The 18,803-nt window shown below is 40.9% G+C and overlaps 1 pseudogene; it reads right to left on the bottom strand.

Annotated features, from left to right (window-relative positions):
• The window catches only part of LOC149247347 (iron-sulfur cluster assembly SufBD family protein ABCI8, chloroplastic-like), a 68,320-nt pseudogene extending 50,507 nt beyond the window's left edge, over window positions 1-17,813 (bottom strand).
• Between the last annotated feature and the right edge of the window lie 990 nt (window positions 17,814-18,803).

The following is an 18,803-nucleotide window of genomic DNA, read 5'->3' as shown; positions in this document are numbered from 1 at the left end:
TGACCATGAAGAATAAGTTAACAAAATATAGGGGAGCATCCTCATAGATGGGTGCTTACCCTGGTACATATATAATCTCATCAAAAAGAAAAAAGCTACTAAATCCATCTAGGGCCCTGGCAGCCCAATCTCTACATGTGGAGCCAAAAATAGGACTAGCCACAGTCATAGCCATGACAATGCAGTCCAAAACTGGTCAGTGTGCCTACTCTAGGGACATGTTTGTCCTAACAATGACCTCTGCCAGGTTGACCAATCCATCAATGGACAACCCTCTACTCAGGGACTCAACTCACCCCTAGGAATCATGATAACCCCATAACACCGCCTCAGTAGCTTCTAAGTGAGCCTTTGCATCCTCACTATGTGCGAGCAATCTCGTTGCATCCTTATCCACCGCTATCATGCCTCCCTCACTGGAGGGCCCACCAATATCAAACTGACACCACTGCACTATTCACTCTACATCGCCGTGAGGAATAGTCGGTGGCCTCACCACCCTTGGTCTCTATGGAATAGGGGCAGCCCCTGCAACACCCATGTGCATCGGATCATGTCCTACCAAATAGTCTAGTGGAAGCCCCCGTCACCCCACATCTGCAAAGTAAACAAATCATAGTGTCAACATCATCATAAATAAAAATCCATAAACAATACATGAAAGCACACATATGTATACGAATGGAGAAAACTAAATATACTTGTTGGTCCCCAAGAAACACCCTGAGGAAGCCCCATATCTGGATCTTCTGGAAAGTCTACTCCATGACAATGAAATTCTAGGATGAGCTAAAGATTGGAGTTAATCCAATCCTCTACCATGGCGCTCTAGTACCACCCCACCACTCCAGCACCAACTCTCAGCATCGCCTCTCCCCAGTGGCACATGCGTGGGTCCCTAGAAAGCCTCATCAGTACTATAAGAATCAGGCACAACATGACTACCTGCTCATATAGTATGTTGTAGACCACACTCCCATAACAAAAGCTCCTCATGGTCCCTCGTTGTACTTGTATGGGTCGTGACAGCATTCCCTGATGCAGTAGTTAGACCCAATAAAAAATTTACCTCACTTGTAGCTACTGCAGTACTACTATATGGGGACGCAAACACTGATGGGGGGATGCCAACCCCACCAATATGACAATCATAGCCAGCGCTACTCACTCGGCTAAATCCAAAACCATTGCAATCCTAATGAAACCCTCATCATAAGGGTCAAGACCATAGTGACCCTCACCCTCCATGGCCCAATGTTGAATCTCCACATACCGAGCTAATAGTGGATAGGGAAGTGCCTCCCCACGAGGCATCAAACCTGTAACAAAATAGATATTGATATGAACTGATATTGGTAGGTCTATGTGATGGATGACCATCATGTGATAGTTTGAGTCCCAACACTACACCAGAAAATGCAGGAAGTTGTCCTACGACCTCATCAGGAGTTTTTGAAGAAACTTCAAGAGCCCCCACTACACCAGCAGCTGACTAGTTGCATGATATTGTACCACAATAACGTAGCCTCACCCAATCTCTCTCCCACCATATCATCTTGCCACCCAGGATACCACATGTCAAACCAAAATTATTAACCCCCCAAGTTATCAAAAAAACAAAAAGAGGGTAAAAAATCAATGAAATATCTTGTTTTTCCCAGCACTCACACCTGTTTTCCAAACAGACGCATGGTGCACATGTCTGTATCTTACACAGGTGCACGCCCATCGCGTAATCCATCAAATAAGCTGTAGTGAAACTCACAGGGGTCTATCGCGACATTTTCCCTCTCAGATGCACAGTGCACGTGTCTAAGTGGCCATTTTTCATGGGGTCACCACGCAATATCCCAAGATATGTACGATGATCACATGACTCTAGATGAATCACCCATGCGGCCAAGTAGGTAAACCATAAAAGGTGATACACGGGACCCCTGTATGGCCTACCTAACCTAGAAACTACCAAATTCACAAAGGCTAAGGTACAAGCTCTTACCTAGATCTCTCCACACGAATCTTTGGTACTTAGGTTGACCACAACAGCAAGAAAAGCTCTAATGGTGCTCTTTGAACTCCACAACTCAGCAATGTAAATGAGTGATGTTTGGGCCCCTTCACCCTATATATCACCCTTTTCTCCATCTCTTGGGGTCTATTACAGAAGTCTGGGATATCCATCAACAAAATCGAAAGAGACGCAAAGATCAGTACCACGCCATCTACATCATGGAACCCTTGGTTCCGATAAATTTAAAACTCATTTTTTGGCCTGTCGTGCACCCAGAAACTCATGTCAGGTACTTATACAGTTCTCTAAATCCACAGCCTTCATTATATATGTATGTCTTGAACAATGCTTTCACTTGGGGTATTGGTTGTATCCACTTCAGGAGCATCACACATGATCCACTTCAACCAATGTGCCAATAAGCAAACAACAAAGCAGGTATCATTGTCCACTCAGCATGATAAGCTTCCTCCTAAATCTTTGCATATCCTGACATCATTTATCCAAAACGCACCATAGGTTCCATCATCTCGACCATTTTTATCACCATATCACCCATGCATATGATAAAAATTCACGCCAGTCAATAGACCCTGTTATCACTCAGGTTGTCCTTAAGCTCCGGAAAAGGATACGGCTGAGGTAACCACAATCCAACTTTGGACTGCAGGTTCTAGCCAACCTGCAATCAGAGAGGGCTCTCTCTTTATGATTTAGCTTTGTTTGAAAGGATTTTAGGCTAGGTCTTGGGTCCAGAGGGTTTTTTGTTTTGCTTTGGTGGGAAAATTGACACTTTCAGGTAGAGAGGCAGAGTATAGCCTGAATGTTTCAAACCATTGGGCGTGGAGTCGAGGAGGGGAACTGTTGATGCGTTTCTTTAATAACAGTGAGGGAACATGGAGCAAGATAGCTGAGCTTGAAGCAATTTTCAGGTTTAAAGGATGGAATGAATGCTAAAGAAAGAGAGGCAGTTAAGAATCTCTCCAACAGATTAGCAGAGAAAGTAACAGGGCGCTACCTAAGGGTAGTTAAGAATCCCTAGATAATTGGCCAGCACAGGTGAATTGAGGTAAACATGAGCCAGAAGGAATTCAATATTCATAACCAATTCATTCAGAGGAAAACATCAAGAAATAGTAGAAATTGAGCATAGAGAGTATTTAAACTAATTCTAGGCTATTCTTTTTTCCTGCTATTTAGATAATGGCAAACACATAAACAGAGATAAGAGACACTTATTGTTTTAGGCCGCAGCACAAGAATTCCATCTTCAGTCTCCAAAACATTCATTAACAACAGACAGTTCGCTCTCCAAGCTTTCGGCAATCTTTGATTACAGAAAAATTTAGGTATACACAGCGAGTCTCTAGTGAAAAATTCTCAATTTACCAACCCTTAAAACTATACAGAGGGTGGTATATATAGGGCAAAAACTCTCTGCAGAGTTCCTTTATTACATCTTGACCTAATTAGGTCATAAAGAAAAATGACTACTTAACCTAATTTTATCCAGAAATAAATGCAAAAAATATCTCGGGCTGTGCTCAGGGCCGCCGTATCAAAACTGAATAAATGATGTTGTCCTTGGTGGCTTGCTGCAGTGTTTTCTGAAATAAATGAATATGGGTTTCTGCACCTTCGTTGTCTGTATGCATTTAAATCTTTAACTATGATTTGAGGGCAAGGATGGGCTTACGCCTCCTGATTTGACTTTCTGGGGGGCCTCATCTATGTTCAGGTGCCTCGAGCCCCTAAAAAATCTTGACTAATACTCTTTGGCGTCTTTTCTTCCACTGATACTCTCTAACAAAATCTGGACTGTTGATTTGATGTGCTGCGGGTCTAATCACCAGTAAATGGTCGTTGTTCGGCCTGTCTATCATCTGGAATTGTCTTCTGCTCCTTTTGGTATGCTCTATGAAGAAAACGGATCATTTTTGTGCCTTTTCGGGCTTCCTGGGGCTGCATGATGAGAAGATTCCCTAAAGATTCCCTGAAGATTCTCCATTTCGGCCTAAAAAATCTTGCGATGAGCGATTGGCGCAAATCGCTCATCAAAAACTGCCTCAGAATTGGATTCTGGGGCTCCGAAGTGCGACTTTCGCGCCTCTGTGCCCAAAAAAGTGCTGATGACGTCAACATGATGTGACATTGTACGGTGGGTGACGTCAGCATGATGTCAGCAGGGCGACATGGCAGGATGATGTCAGCATGACATCATCACGTATGGACGATGATGTGGCAGGGACACGTGGCAGTGACGTGGCGGGAAGCCACGCAGGCAGGTGACTCATCGGGTGACTGGACAAAGGGGTGACATAAGCAGGGACTGTGCAGGGGGTGACGTGGGGTATGACGTCATGGGTGGTAAGCGGTTTTGTGGCACACCGCTTATGGGCAAAGGCGGTCTCAGGGGAGGGGGCTCCGCCACAGCCCAATGCTTGACGCGTGGCGGGAGTACAGCGGGAATACTACCCATCTCTCGGACGCTAAACGTCGGGCGTTTTGGAGATGGGACGGCCCGCCCACCGTTGATATGTGGGGCAGGCGATCCAACGGCTGGCGGGGAGTGTGATATGATGGAGGGATAAGGGGCGGCAGCGGGTTAATGGGCGGGGATATTCGTGGGAATATTCCCATTTAAATATAGCGCGCGGTGGGTTTAGACTTAGGAAATGGCGGGTTTATGGGTTTTTTGAGCGTGGGTTAACAATTTATGCCCGAAACTTGGGGTAAAGGGATAAAAAGTGGGTTTTTTGAGGGTTTTTAGGGTTAGGGAAGAGGTTATTAATCTGAGCAGGTGTCAGATTAATCCCTGCTATGACTCGGATGGGCTAAAAACAGCCCCAGATGGACCATTTTTTCCCGGACTTATGAAAATATGGCTATATTGCCAGGGAGGGAATATTTACATAGGGGTTTTTTATAAGTATAGTTTAATAGGGGAATGGGAAAAACTGATATGGAGCTTATATAATAAAGTTAGTAGTTAATATGGAGATGAACAGAGGGCACTAAGGTCGAGGACCTTGGGCTAAATTTGGGGAAAAGATCCTGTAGAGAAATGAAATCCTTGAGTGAAACAGATCTTTCACCAAGGGAACTGATATGGAGTATGATGAGACTAAGAGGCTCAAGCAGATCTTGACCTCTTTGAGGAGTTAGTAAGTGACTTTGGGGAATTAGAAGAAGGGGGAGTTAGTGATGTCCAGCTCTGAGCTCTTCTGAATGCAAAACTGCCTGCACTGTGATTTGAAAAGATAAACATTTTGAAACACAAAATTGATCATGAATCACCATTCTACAACCACAGCTACCTACCCAGCCTACTTCCTAACATTTTTCTTCTTTTGATTTGGGTGCACTTAGACTTGCAGACCCATATTTACAATTTTTATTTTCTTTTTTCTGATTTCCTATCTAAATCTACACTTATTTCTGCCAGGGCCCAGATTAAACAGTTGGGTCCCTTTGATTATCTACCTATCTACAAAATCTGCCAAGATTAAACTGTTTGGACAAATATCATTCTCTATATTCTACAACAGGAAATTGAAACCTAGGGAGACCAAGATTGGACTGTTTGGACCTCCCTCTAAAACTCTCCAAAACTGGAACACAGCAGTGGCCTTTGAACTAGCACATTTCATGGCTTTTTCTTTGGTCTGTTCTGGAAATATGGAACACTGCAGCTTGCAAAGTATGACATATTTGGCATGTAAAAATGTCAATCATGAAAAATGATACCCTGTTGCAATAGGAGGCTAACAGTGGCTCCACTTGGGGATGGCTTTTCCTTGTGAAAATCCAAGAACAACAGGTCAGACTGCCTTGAATTCAATTGCTGTTGTATTCTACAAAATTTGCTTGGCTGGTTGCCTTATTAATCCTACCTACCTACCCTAACCAGCACTTACTTTTCCGTTAGGTGAAATGAAATAGCCAATGCAGCCACTTAAGCATTATAAACATGAATGGCCCCTGCTGCTTGTGCTTGCTGTTACCTGAAATGGAGATCTTGCAATCTGATATGGCTTTATTAATCTTTGAGAAGGTCAGGAAGCTGCTGACCTTCCTTGCTGAAACAAGAAACTGTACAAAAGGGTCCTGTAGCATATATACATTATTTCTGGACTGACTTGAAGAACTGTACAAAAGTTTGGGATAGCTATCATGCTTTGAAATTGGGGAATCATCAACAACTTGATTTTGAGCTTTGCAGCCTGCTAATGGAGAAAAGCATTGATCTCTTTCATCATTCTGCCTACCAGCAGATAGGTCATTCAAAACTTGCAGAGGTGCTTGCAATTTACAATCTGGCTCGAATAGGACTTGACTGATTTGCGCAGGCTGCTCCTCTTCTTCTTCTTCAAATAACTCAGATGGCTGAAAACAAAGAGGCAGGGGATCCACTTGGATCATTTGATCATATGCTGCTGCTTCCAAGTCTTCCTCAATCTGATATTCGATGGCTCTTTGGGTTTGCAAAATTAGAGGCAATACATTTTGAACAATGATTTGATCATCCTCCAGACGGTCAATATTAACCCTTGTTGATACTTGCTTATTAATTGCATGATAGTTCTCTTTAATAAATTGAAAAGATTCAAAACAGAAAGGTAAAGTTCCTTCACTGAAATCAACACACTCTGCATTTTCTTCCTTTTCTTCATAGCTGAGATGGGCATTCTGATCATTGTGTTCAGGCAACTGATCCTGAACTGTGCTCTGTGAAAAAATAAGGTGCAACTCATCTGTAAGACTGATTTGGTCATTAGGCTCACAATCATCATCATACTGATCATATTTGGGCAGACCGTTGAAAGAAGAGAAGCTATTATATTCATACATTGTATCAGGAGACTGCTCCATCATGTATGGCGGTATGAATATGTCATCTGTTTTGTGGCAGGTTTGTTCATGAATATCATTACTTTCCTTTTGCAAAATAGATCTGTTCTGGTGCTCTAAACATTCAACTTCTATTGTGCACACCTGCTTTAATTCCTCTGCTTTCTTTACAAAGATATCAAGTTCATCCCCTTTTTCTGCTTTCAACCTCCTTTCCCTAATTTTCAGATTGACCTCGACATCTACTTCCATGTTTTGCATCTGTTGCATAGTAGAGGGGCTCCTTTCTCTCAGATGAAATTCTATTTCTGGATCAAATGCTGTTGGATAATGCAATAGAGCCAAATCATGGGGAGGTCTTATATTCAATGGTATAGAATGATAAACATGATTGAATCGGTCCGAAAATTGCTGAACAGATTCATTTGGAATCCTTTTTAACTGATTATATTCTTCTATGAGCGCATGGAAATTGACTTTGATCATCCATCTATCAAGGAAGAGCTTGAATAACTGCTGGAGATTTGAGATGCTTGCCTCGGGCAATGCTTTAAACCAAGTCGTAACTTCACTTTGTAAAGAAAGGGCAAACAGCCTAACACTAACATCCTCATCCTCCACTTCAAAAATGTTCAAATAATCTTCAAAAACCTGAATGTGCTTTTGGGCAGTCACTCCTTTCTCTCCATCAAATCTTGGGAGACACATGGGATGATTTTTGGGCAAAGGTTTAAGCACGGAAGGCAAAATGAGTGGCTTATATCTATCAGGAACCTTACGAGGCAAGGGATTGTGTATAGGGGCTAAATGATTGGGTTCGGTGTGAATAGGGATGGGATGATTTGATCTGACAGTAGTGTCCCCCTTGACTATAAGGTGAGCATCAACAGCATCTAGAGGCTGTTGTTCTAAATTATGTGCAAGGATGGCTTTCTTCAACATTTTCTACGGGAAAAACATAAAAGTCAAGTTCGAACAATATGTACAGCAAAATTTTATGGAGGAGAAAGAACATGACCTCTTGGATAATAATCTAGGTCAAAAGCCTGATCTTCTCATAAATTTCTTTTGGGTTCATCTCTCCAGTGGAGTCTTTATTATGAGGATGATGTGGAGTCGCCAAGAAAAAGATCAACTTTGGAGTGTCTGATCTCTGTCCACCATCAAAGATCAGAACTAAACTTTGGAAAAGCAGTTCTGAAGGTCTGGTTCTCTCAGTGGAGATTTCTTACCTTCTTCATGAAACTTTGTAAAATTAACTGAGCAAAATCCCCAGTTGAGTCGCCATTATGTTATCACTCAGGTTGTCCTTAAGCTCCGGAAAAGGATACGGCCAAGGTAACCACAAACCAACTTTGGACTGCAGGTTCTAGCCAACCTGCAATCAGAGTGGGCTCTCTCTTTATGATTTAGCTTTGTTTGAAAGGATTTTAGGCTAGGTCTTGGGTCCAGAGGGTTTTTTGTTTTGCTTTGGTGGGAAAATTGACACTTTCAGGTAGAGAGGTAGAGTATAGCCTGAATGTTTCAAACCATTGGGCGTGGAGTCGAGGAGGGGAACTGCTGATGTGTTTCCTTAATAACAGTGAGGGAACATGGAGAAAGATAGCTGAGCTTGAAGCAATTTTCAGGTTTAAAGGATGGAATGAATGCTAAACAAAGAGAGGCAGTTAAGAATCTCTCCAATAGATTAGCAGAGAAAGTAACAGGGCGCTACCTAAGGGTAGTTAAGAATCCCTAGATAATTGGCCAGCACAGGTGAATTGGGGTAAACATGAGCTAGAAGGAATTCAATATTCATAACCAATTCATTCAGAGGAAAACATCAAGAAATAGCAGAAATTGAGCATAGAGAGTATTTAAACTAATTCTAGGCTATTCTTTTTTCCTGCTATTTAGATAATGGCAAACACATAAACAGAGATAAGAGGAACTTATTGTTTCAGGCCGTAGCACAAGAATTCCATCTTAAGTCTCCAAAACATTCATTAACAACAGACAGTTCGCTCTCCAAGCTTTCGGCAATCTTTGATTACAGAAAAATTTAGGTATACACAACGAGTCTCTAGTGAAAAATTCTCAATTTACCAACCCTTAAAACTATACAGAGGGTGGTATATATAGGGCAAAAACTCTCTGCAGAGTTCCTTTATTACATCTTGACCTAATTAGGTCATAAAGAAAAATGACTACTTAACCTAATTTTATCCAGAAATAAATGCAAAAAATATCTCGGGCTGTGCTCAGGGCCGCCGTATCAAAACTGAATAAATGATGTTGTCCTTGGTGGCTTTCTGCAGTGTTTTCTGAAATAAATGAGTATGGGTTTCTGCACCTTCGTTGTCTGTATGCATTTAAATCTTTAACTGTGATTTGAGGGCAAGGATGGGCTTACGCCTCCTGATTTGACTTTTTGGGGGGCCTCATCAATGTTCAGGTGCCTCGAGCCCCTAAAAAATCTTGACTGATACTCTTTGGCGTCTTTTCTTCCACTGATACTCTCTGACAAAATCTGGACTGTTGATCTGATGTGCTGCGGGTCTAATCACCAGTAAATGGCCGCTGTTCGGCCTGTGTATCATCTGGAATTGTCTTCTGCTCCTTTTGGTATGCTCTATGAAGAAAACGAATCATTTTTGTGCCTCTTCGGGCTTCTTGGGGCCGCATGATGAGAAGATTCCCTAAAGATTCCGTGAAGATTCTCCATTTCGGCCTAAAAAATCCTGCGATGAGCGATTGGCGCAAATCGCTCATCAAAAACTGCCTCAGAATTGGATTCCGGGTCTCCGAAGTGCGACTTTCGCGCCTCTGCGCCCAAAAAAGTGCTGATGACATCAGCATGATGTGACATTGTACGATGGGTGACGTCAGCATGATTTCAGTAGGGCGACGTGGCATGATGACGTCAACATGATGTCATCACGTACGGATGATGACGTGGCAGGTACGGTGGCAGGGACACATGGCAGTGATGTGGCAGGAAGCCACGGAGGCAGGTGACTCATCGGGTGACTGGACAAAGGGGTGACATAAGCAGGGACTATGCAGGGGGTGACGTGGGGTATGACGTCACGGGTGGTAAGTGGTTTCATGGCGCACCACTTATGGGCAAAGGCGGTCTCGGGGGAGGGGGCTCCGCCACAGCCCAACGCTTGACGCATGGCGGGAGTACGGCGGGAATACCGCCCATCTCTCGGATGTTAAACTTCGGGCATTTTGGAGATGGGACGGCCCGCCCACCGTTGATCTGTGGGGCAGGCGATCCAACGACTGGCGGGGAGTGTGATATGACGGAGGGATAAGGGGCAGTAGCGGGTTAATGGGCGGGGATATTTGTGGGAATATTCCCATTTAAATATAGCGCGCGGTGGGTTTAGACTTAGGAAATGGCGGGTTTATGGGTTTTTTGAGCGTGGGTTAACAATTTATGCCCGAAACTTGGGGTAAAGGGATAAAAAGTGGGTTTTTTGAGGGTTTTTAGGGTTAGGGAAGAGGTTATTAATCTGAGCAGGTGTCAGATTAATCCCTGCTATGACTCAGATGGGCTAAAAACAGCCCCAGATGGACCATTTTTTCCCGGACTTATGAAAATATGGCTATATTGCTAGGGAGGGAATATTTACATAGGGGTGTTTTATAAGTATAGTTTAATAGGGGAATGGGAAAAACTGATAGGGAGTTTATATAATAAAGTTAGTAGTTAATATGGAGATGAACAGAGGGCGCTAAGGTCAGGGACCTTAGGCTAAATTTGGGGAAAAGATCCTGTAGAGAAATGAAATCCTTGAGTGAAACAGATCTTTCACCAAGGGAACTGATATGGAGTATGATGAGACTAAGAGGCTCAAGCAAATCTTGACCTCTTTGAGGAGTTAGTAAGTGACTTTGGGGAATTAGAAGAAGGGGGAGTTAGTGATGTCCAGCTCTGAGCTCTTCTGAATGCAAAACTGCCTGCACTGTGATCTGAAAAGATAAACATTTTGAAACACAAAATTGATCATGAATCACCATTCTACAACCACAGCTGCCTACCCAGCCTACTTCCTAACATTTTTTCTTCTTTTGGTTTGGGTGCACTTAGACTTGCAGACCCATATTTACAATTTTTATTTTCTTTTTTCTGATTTCCTATCTAAATCTACCCTTATTTCTGCCAGGGCCCAGATTAAACAGTTGGGTCCCTTTGATTCTCTACCTATCTACAAAATCTGCCAAGATTAAACTGTTTGGGCAAATATCATTCTCTATATTCTACAACAGGAAATTGAAACCTAGGGAGACCAAGATTGGACTGTTTGGACCTCCCTCTAAAACTCTCCAAAACTAGAACACAGCAGTGGCCTTTGAACTAGCACATTTCATGGCTTTTTCTTTGGTCTGTTCTGGAAATATGGAACACTGCAGCTTGCAAAGTATGACATATTTGGCATGTAAAAATGTCAATCATGAAAAATGATATCCTGTTGCAACAGGGGGCTAACAGACCCCGCCCCCCTCATGGCTCACTTCATCTTTGTAGACCCTCCTTCACTAAAAAGGAGCCATGGCCACTCACTTCGGCCTAGGAACCATCTCACATACATATATTAAAGTTTAGCCTCACTATGCTACACTTATTACACATACATCCCATTTCCCATGCTATCACAGGTACTGAATGGATGCACCCTTTCATCCTACATTTGGCCTATCATTTATACATATTGCATAGCCCATTTGGGTCACATCACCTGCCTCACCAACCCACCATGGAGACCAACCAATGAGGCCCCTTCCCTCAACAGATACACCACACCTCTACCCAGGCTACCATCATCATGGGTCACCCGTCTGCGTGGTTGTACAACCAAACTACCCTCATATTCTTTTGGCAAGTGTACAAATATTTTTTCAAAAACATCCACATTTTGTGTTTAAAATTCATGACCTAGATCTAACAACAGTCTTTAGTCACCTTTGTTTGAAGCTTACATCTCACTAGCAAATCACCTTCCATTTTTCACAACTATCAAAACCTGTCCACACCAATCCCGGAAATCCTATCGACTCTAGGACCATCACCATTAGTAAACATGTTTTGACCCTCACCATTGGCACATCAAGCTCTGACCTTAGGATAGCTATCCATATCCTCGTATATCGAAAACCCTCGCTATCCTTCCTATCCGACCCAATTTATTAAAATATGTTCTCACATTGATTTCCCAACCCACCATGTCGGGCGGTTAACGCCCCTTTCCTGTCGATTTCAACAAATGTATTCCAAGAAAGAGGTAGTACCTTGGATACTCCACCCCACCAAAAGGGATATCCTTGGGTGGCACAATGGGAACCATTATTTCCCACTGATGTCATTGGTCCCCTTGACATTCTACACCAACTCAAGCATTCATGTCAAGGTGGTACTGTACTTAGTTACTATTGCAGTTCATCCATTTAGTTGAAGACCCCCGCATCACTAAGCACCTCATTCAATAGTTCTTACATTATGATATGGGGGAGGTTCCCAGATTTGAAGACCTATTCATACCACAACACCCCAATCAGTAGTGCTTCACCTTGGTTATGCATAGGGGAACCATATTACGCCTATTTGACCAGAAAATTCCCTTGAGGATATCAAAAATTATCATCGTCATCTATTAGCATGTCAACAACCACAATGTTGATTGGACCAAAATTAGTCTTTGTCCAAATTGTAATCAAGTCTGATTAGCCATCATAACGAGAATGGAACATGCCCACCTCATAGAGACACATTTTTATTATAGGCTTTCACCAGAGCATGGTTACCATTGATACTTAGTCAGTGGGGTTTTTGACTACTCATCTCTGCAACAAGCTATCCTCTCTCTCAAAACATCGATCAAACTCTCCATCAAAAAATACAATGTGATGTATTTCAGCTATATGGTTCCTCCTAACCTCATAAGTTAAGGGGAAACTGTTAACACCGAAAAATTGTACACCTATTAGCATGGTCCAAAAGACACAAAAAGTGTCCAGCAAAATTCTTAGGTGAACATTTTCCAATCGAATACATTATGAAGCTCAAAAAATCAAGGTACTCCTACGGTTCAAAGTTTATAAAGGAAAAACAATTAAGGTCACACGTCTATTTCTTCGATAAATGCACACACGCAACATAACCTCAAAAATCCGTGCAGTTGGAGAAAAGGATGACTCAGCGTTCCATGACCACTTTACACACTTGGGGCTGATTCGATGACATGATCTCAATCTAGTACAACAGAAGTTGAGTCACCTTAGAGATATGCAGCCCTGAATGGAATCATCTTGTCCTACTCATGCTTCTTTATCATATATGTACCAAGAGAGGGAAGAAGGATTCAAAAATTTCTATATAAACAGGCAATGGGAGAACCAAAACATGAGACATTTTTATGTTGGTCAAATTATTGTTTGAGAAAACCACCGTTGCATTGTTGAAGCCAAAGAAGGGAATAGCACTAACATGTTCCTCATATTTCTTCTAAGCAACCCATCATCTTAGTGAGATAAGAGGAATCCACCATTGGAGAGTCTTCACACTTTTTTGAGAGAAAGGTGAAACTTTCAAAGAGATTGAGGAAAGAAACCCCCTTTGTTAGGTCCCTATAATACTAGTGATTCCCCCATTACTATTTTCATTATAGCCCTTATTGTTATTATTCTTATGTCGGTTTGATTATATTGTGACCCCTTAGACTCCTATGTATAGAAGGGAGGCTTAGTCATTTGTATCATCGAAGAATTGTTCATTTGTGTAATGTAAAGGAGGTTTCCCCCTCGAAGAGGCTAAATTATAAGGCATTGATCTATCTTTTCTATCTTTCTATGAGCTAGTTTCATAACACCCTTTCTGAGGATTTTTGAACCCCATAGCTCAAAGCATTCTCTTCAAGTGTCTAAGGTTCATGTATTTATTCATCCTCTACCACTAGTAATCAATAAAGGGATATTTTTCCATATATTATTGATTTCTTTGCTCCATTTGAGCATTGTTTTGTTTATGTACCTCTTTTAGTTCATGTTTATGTATGCATTGTTTCCATAATTTACAATCTTGTGTTCATTTAAGTATGTCCACTAACAACACTAATTTTGACTGTGATCCTTTGCATGGAGAAATCAACTGCTAAGGGGGTGTCTTTTGGTACACTTGTGCTCCAAAAAAACTACAACAATGTCTATGCTTTTATTTTTAATTTTCTTCTTCTTTTCTTCTCTCTTTTTTTTTTTTTAATTAAAATAAAGAGATTACATTTGTTTTGGTAGTAGGGGAGAAAACTCTCCCTTTTCTACCAATTTCAAATTAGAATTCTCTTGCAGGTGTCTAACAAACTCTTCCATTGACAAGGAAGGTGACTCCCTATTCATCAATATTATTTATTCTAACTGCCTCATCATCAAAAACACTTTCTACTCTATAGGGACCAAGCTAATGTGTTTGAAACTTTCCTTGAAAATATTTAAACTTAGAATAAAAGAGAAGAGCCTAATAACCTGGATTGGTCTCGGTCAGTATAGCTTCAAGTACCTTTTTGTTGGATTCCACTTTCCCATTTACTTATGAATGATACCAAATAGATTTGTGGTGTTTGATATTATATTTATCCATAATTTTATACAACAACATATATGTAAATTGAGCACCTTGATTTGTCCCAATTTCCCTTGGGACACCAAATGAGAGAAAATATCCACAAAAAGAAATGTAACTACATAATTTTTAGTAGAAAAAGTAAGAGGCTTAGCTTCTACCCATTTTGTAACATAATTTGTTCAAACAAGTATATACTTTTTTTTTCTAGATGGAGGATTGATGGGTTGTTTTCTTTAGGGGCTCAGACCCAGGTTCAGAGTTAATCTATGCTAACCAACAAAACCCTATACTATCGGCCCTTTTGGCAATGATCCACGCAGCACAGACTACAGTCTCACCTAAGGCAATATTGGAGGATGCTAGAACTAGATTTTTACATCCACGGGAGTTATGTAGTGTGGTTGTAGGGTTTCTTTCATTTTAGGGCTTAATCTGACCTTCACGAACCATTAGCTTGATTTTTATAGTTGTAGAGCGTTTTCCTACTTAAAAAACTTGTGAGTTATGCCTAACTAGTATAACATGCATTATTCATCATATAAAACAGTATTTGAACCTTCACAATGTAATTACAAAAGAAATATACATAAGCGAACCCTAATTATGTAGAAATATAGAAACTACACGAACATATAAAAATACACAGATTTGTTCCAAATTCTTCTTTATTATCTCAAATCTTCATAGATACAATATTTCTGACCTTGCGCACGTAGTTGCAAGGACCTACGCACATAGCTGTAGACTTACCAAGGTCTCCATGCACATAGCTGTAGGAACCTTCCCCTTCACCGGAATAGAAAAATATATATCAATTTCAGACTCAAAACCGTAACATAACATGCCTTTGACTTACTAAGTTGACTCTTTACATAGCTTTTTTCAATTACAATACCATGGTCTGCAAACCATGGGCGGAGCTCAAAATAGTCGAATTTATCCCATATCTTTACAAAATAAGGGCATCTGATATTCCCTAAAGCCCCTTTGACTCATAGGACTCTGCGTAAATCGTGCTCTGCTCCTCAAAATGTGGATACTTTACATGACTTAGACAAAACTTGGACCTAGGGGACCCCTACCCAACAAGCCCCCAACCCAAATATGTGACTTGTCCTCAAGTCACTCAATTGGTACATCATGAACCCTTGCTTTGAGGTTGGTGTATTCCAACTTCAATTGATGAAGTGTCTCTGTGTACGGTGTTGCGGCCTATCAAACATCCTCAACGAGCTTCTCTATCGTCGACCATTTTATTGCTAGACCAATTGTTCTCTATGTATGTTAGATGCTCTTCAACTTTCTTTCCATTGTATGTGAAAGTTGATTGGCCTCACCTACCCAAGGGTGTGTCCATACGAATATTATCTATGCCTTCCACCACAACCCATCAATTTTTCCTTGCAAAATAATTCCCTCCTGAAGACAAGAAAATCGTTGCACAAGTGCTAAGGTATGCATCATTGCTTTGAGCTCATTGAACTACAATTGTTTGTCTTGAATTTCTACCTCGATCTTCTACACATGTGGGTCCTCCTGCAGCGAGGCCCATATCTCCATTGTATCCTCAAAAATCTGACAACATTCCTTGACTCTAATGGCTACTTTTTCCATGTCATCTTTTATTTCATCTTCATGCTGCTCTCAAACTTCACATGGTGTGGTAGGCTACAACTTCATCTAGAGTTCCATAACCTCCATCTGTAGCTCAAATAAGACTTTGTCCACTTCTTCTTTTGATTCCTTGACCACTGCTGTAATATTTTGAAGCTTCTCTTCTGAGGGTGCCTCTGTATGGATCTGGAGCTCAAGAAGCTCACTGCAAGCTTTAGTAATAGTCTCTTCCAGCTACTCTCTCTACGTAGCTACCTTATCATGATCTTATATTGATTTATTCTTCTTGTAGAACATATTTTGGTTGTTTCTTTTCACTTATTTTATGACTAAGAGAGTGCACTTCTCCCATAACTTGAGTTCATCTATAATGCCCTAATGGAATTCATGCAATGTCTGAAGGGGGAGTGCCGCAAGATTGAGACTCAAATTCTTTAAGTTATGTGTGTTCTCTGGCTCTTCTGTGGTCTTGAAATGTAGGGACCCATCTCGTAAGTGCACAACTCAAAACTCTATTATGAGTATTATTGGCGCACTGACTGAAGTTGAAGGCTTTATACTCCTAGAGTAATAGGAGTCATATTTCATGATTGAATGGTTGAGCTCTGTAATACGTTTATCCTTTCCTTGTTGTAAATTTTTCCATATTATGAAAAAATCAGAAAAATTAAAAAATGTAAAGAGGGTATACCCTAAAAGAAAAATCAAAGGGTGAAAACATAAATGGTCAAAAGAAAAAATGAAAAGAAATGAACCCCAAATAAAAATAGACCAGGAAAGTGTGCAAGTCTAAATGCCACTACAATTTCATTTTCTGTAAATAAGCATTGTGTGCAGCTTGTTAACTTTTTGCCACAATTGATGAATGGCCCAATAGCTTAATCTTAGCTAGTTCATGTTTGAATTTCATGTTTAGAGATAGAGAATAAAAATCTATCCAAACTGTTTAATCTTGGCAGATAAGTAAATAGGTAGAGAAGCAAGGAGCTCAACTGTTTAATCTGAGCCCTGGGAAGAAATAAGTGCAGACTTAGGTAGGATTCCCATGAAAAGAAAAAGAAGATTTATGAGGGTTTACTAGTCTAAATGCACCCAAAAAAGAGAAGAAAAAATGTTAGGCAAAGTAGGCAGGGTAGGTAGATGATGTTGCAGAATGAGACTTGTGATTGATTTTTGTCTCTGAAAAATGTGTTAACTTTCACAAGTGCAAGGCAGATATTTTTGGAGCAGCTCAAGTGAGGCATGACTAACTCCCCTTCATCCTTTTCCCTAGTCATTCACTAACTTCCTCAAGGTATTAAGATCTTCTTAATATCCCTCTTGAAGCCACTCATTCCATTTCATTCATTGCTTAAGTGAATTTCTACTTTACTTAGGAAAGTGGCCTCTTTTCTTGTATAAACCCCTTTTTCCTTAGGCCTAAGTTTTCATGCAAAAACCATTTTCAACTTAGCGCTAGTTCTATTAATTTTTTTATTAATCATTAACTTTATTTTATATAAGTCCCATGTAAATCAATACCCTTATCCTGTATTATATATATAATATAATCCCCATTATTAATATCCCACCCCGGTCGAAATACGACCATAGTATTAACATAAAGCGCCGTACCTTTGCCACGCATCGCTCTCCCTGTGTGTTCACTGCCCCTCTGCCCGAAACTGCCCAAGCCCAAAGGCGGTGCAGGAAAAACAGCTTATCGTCCTCCCGTTGACCCTTCGCTAATGTCATCCTACCACATCACCCCTCACTGACGTCACCCGCCATGTCACCATCCATACTTCCATGTCACTTGCCACGTCATCCATCCTTCGAACCAAATTCTCCCACCAAAAATTCTTTTGTCAAAAAGTGTAAAAATATCATTTTTGTTATGTTTTCCTACATTTTTGCGCTCTGGGCGTAAAAGTGACTGAGCTCTCAGTTCAAGTTTTCAACTGCCTCTGACCAGGAAGGATTCCATCAACGAACTCCGCGGCCAGCCATTCAACCTGCATGGAGCAACATTCCTCTCTAGAACAGTTTGAAGCAAAACAGAGTACTCCGAGTTCACAGAAAAAGAAATGAAGGGATGAACAGAGATATTTTGTTACCCCAGCCAGTGGGAACCTGCAAAGACATCAAACACAGAGGAAAGGTGGTGAGAAGACACGTTGCAGTTCCATTTTGCCAGACAGCGGTGAGCAGAAGTCAAAACACATTAAAGAGTATCAGATCAAGCTTTAAAGAGTATCAATGTAGAATTAAAGACAAGTCAAGTCAAAATTAATGAATATCAGAGCCGACTAAGAGAAGAAGATCAGAAGTTAAAGAACAGTTAATACAAACAGTCGGCATAGAGCTACAAAGGACACCTACAATCCGAACCCTAAAGAGCCAGCCTCCAGCACAGCATAAGTTAGTTGTTTCTACTTTGCTTGTAAATTACTTTAGGTTAAATTCCAGATAGTATCTCACAGCTTTGATGAGATACCTGTTGTACATATTTTGTTGTATAAATACCCCCTTCATCAGAGTTTTGAAGAGGTTGGGTCTGTGTATATTTCCTTAGACTTTGCTGTAATATTGAAAGTTTTGGAATAAAAAGTTGTTGGGATCAAACTGTTGTCTCGCCTACTCGATCAAGAATTGATGCAGAAGACCTGTCACAGAATTTTTGAATCAACCCGTGGATCAATGAGTACTTTCTACCTTGAGTTTTACAGTTTCTTGTCTATTATA

Source organism: Pinus tabuliformis, chromosome 7 (assembly GCF_031772625.1).
Source record: "Pinus tabuliformis cultivar Carrire ecotype Pingquan chromosome 7, CPIR1, whole genome shotgun sequence".
NCBI lineage: Eukaryota > Viridiplantae > Streptophyta > Pinopsida > Pinales > Pinaceae > Pinus > Pinus tabuliformis.
The sequence above is the reverse complement of the archived record's forward strand: the minus strand, read 5'-3'. Positions and strand labels throughout refer to the sequence as shown.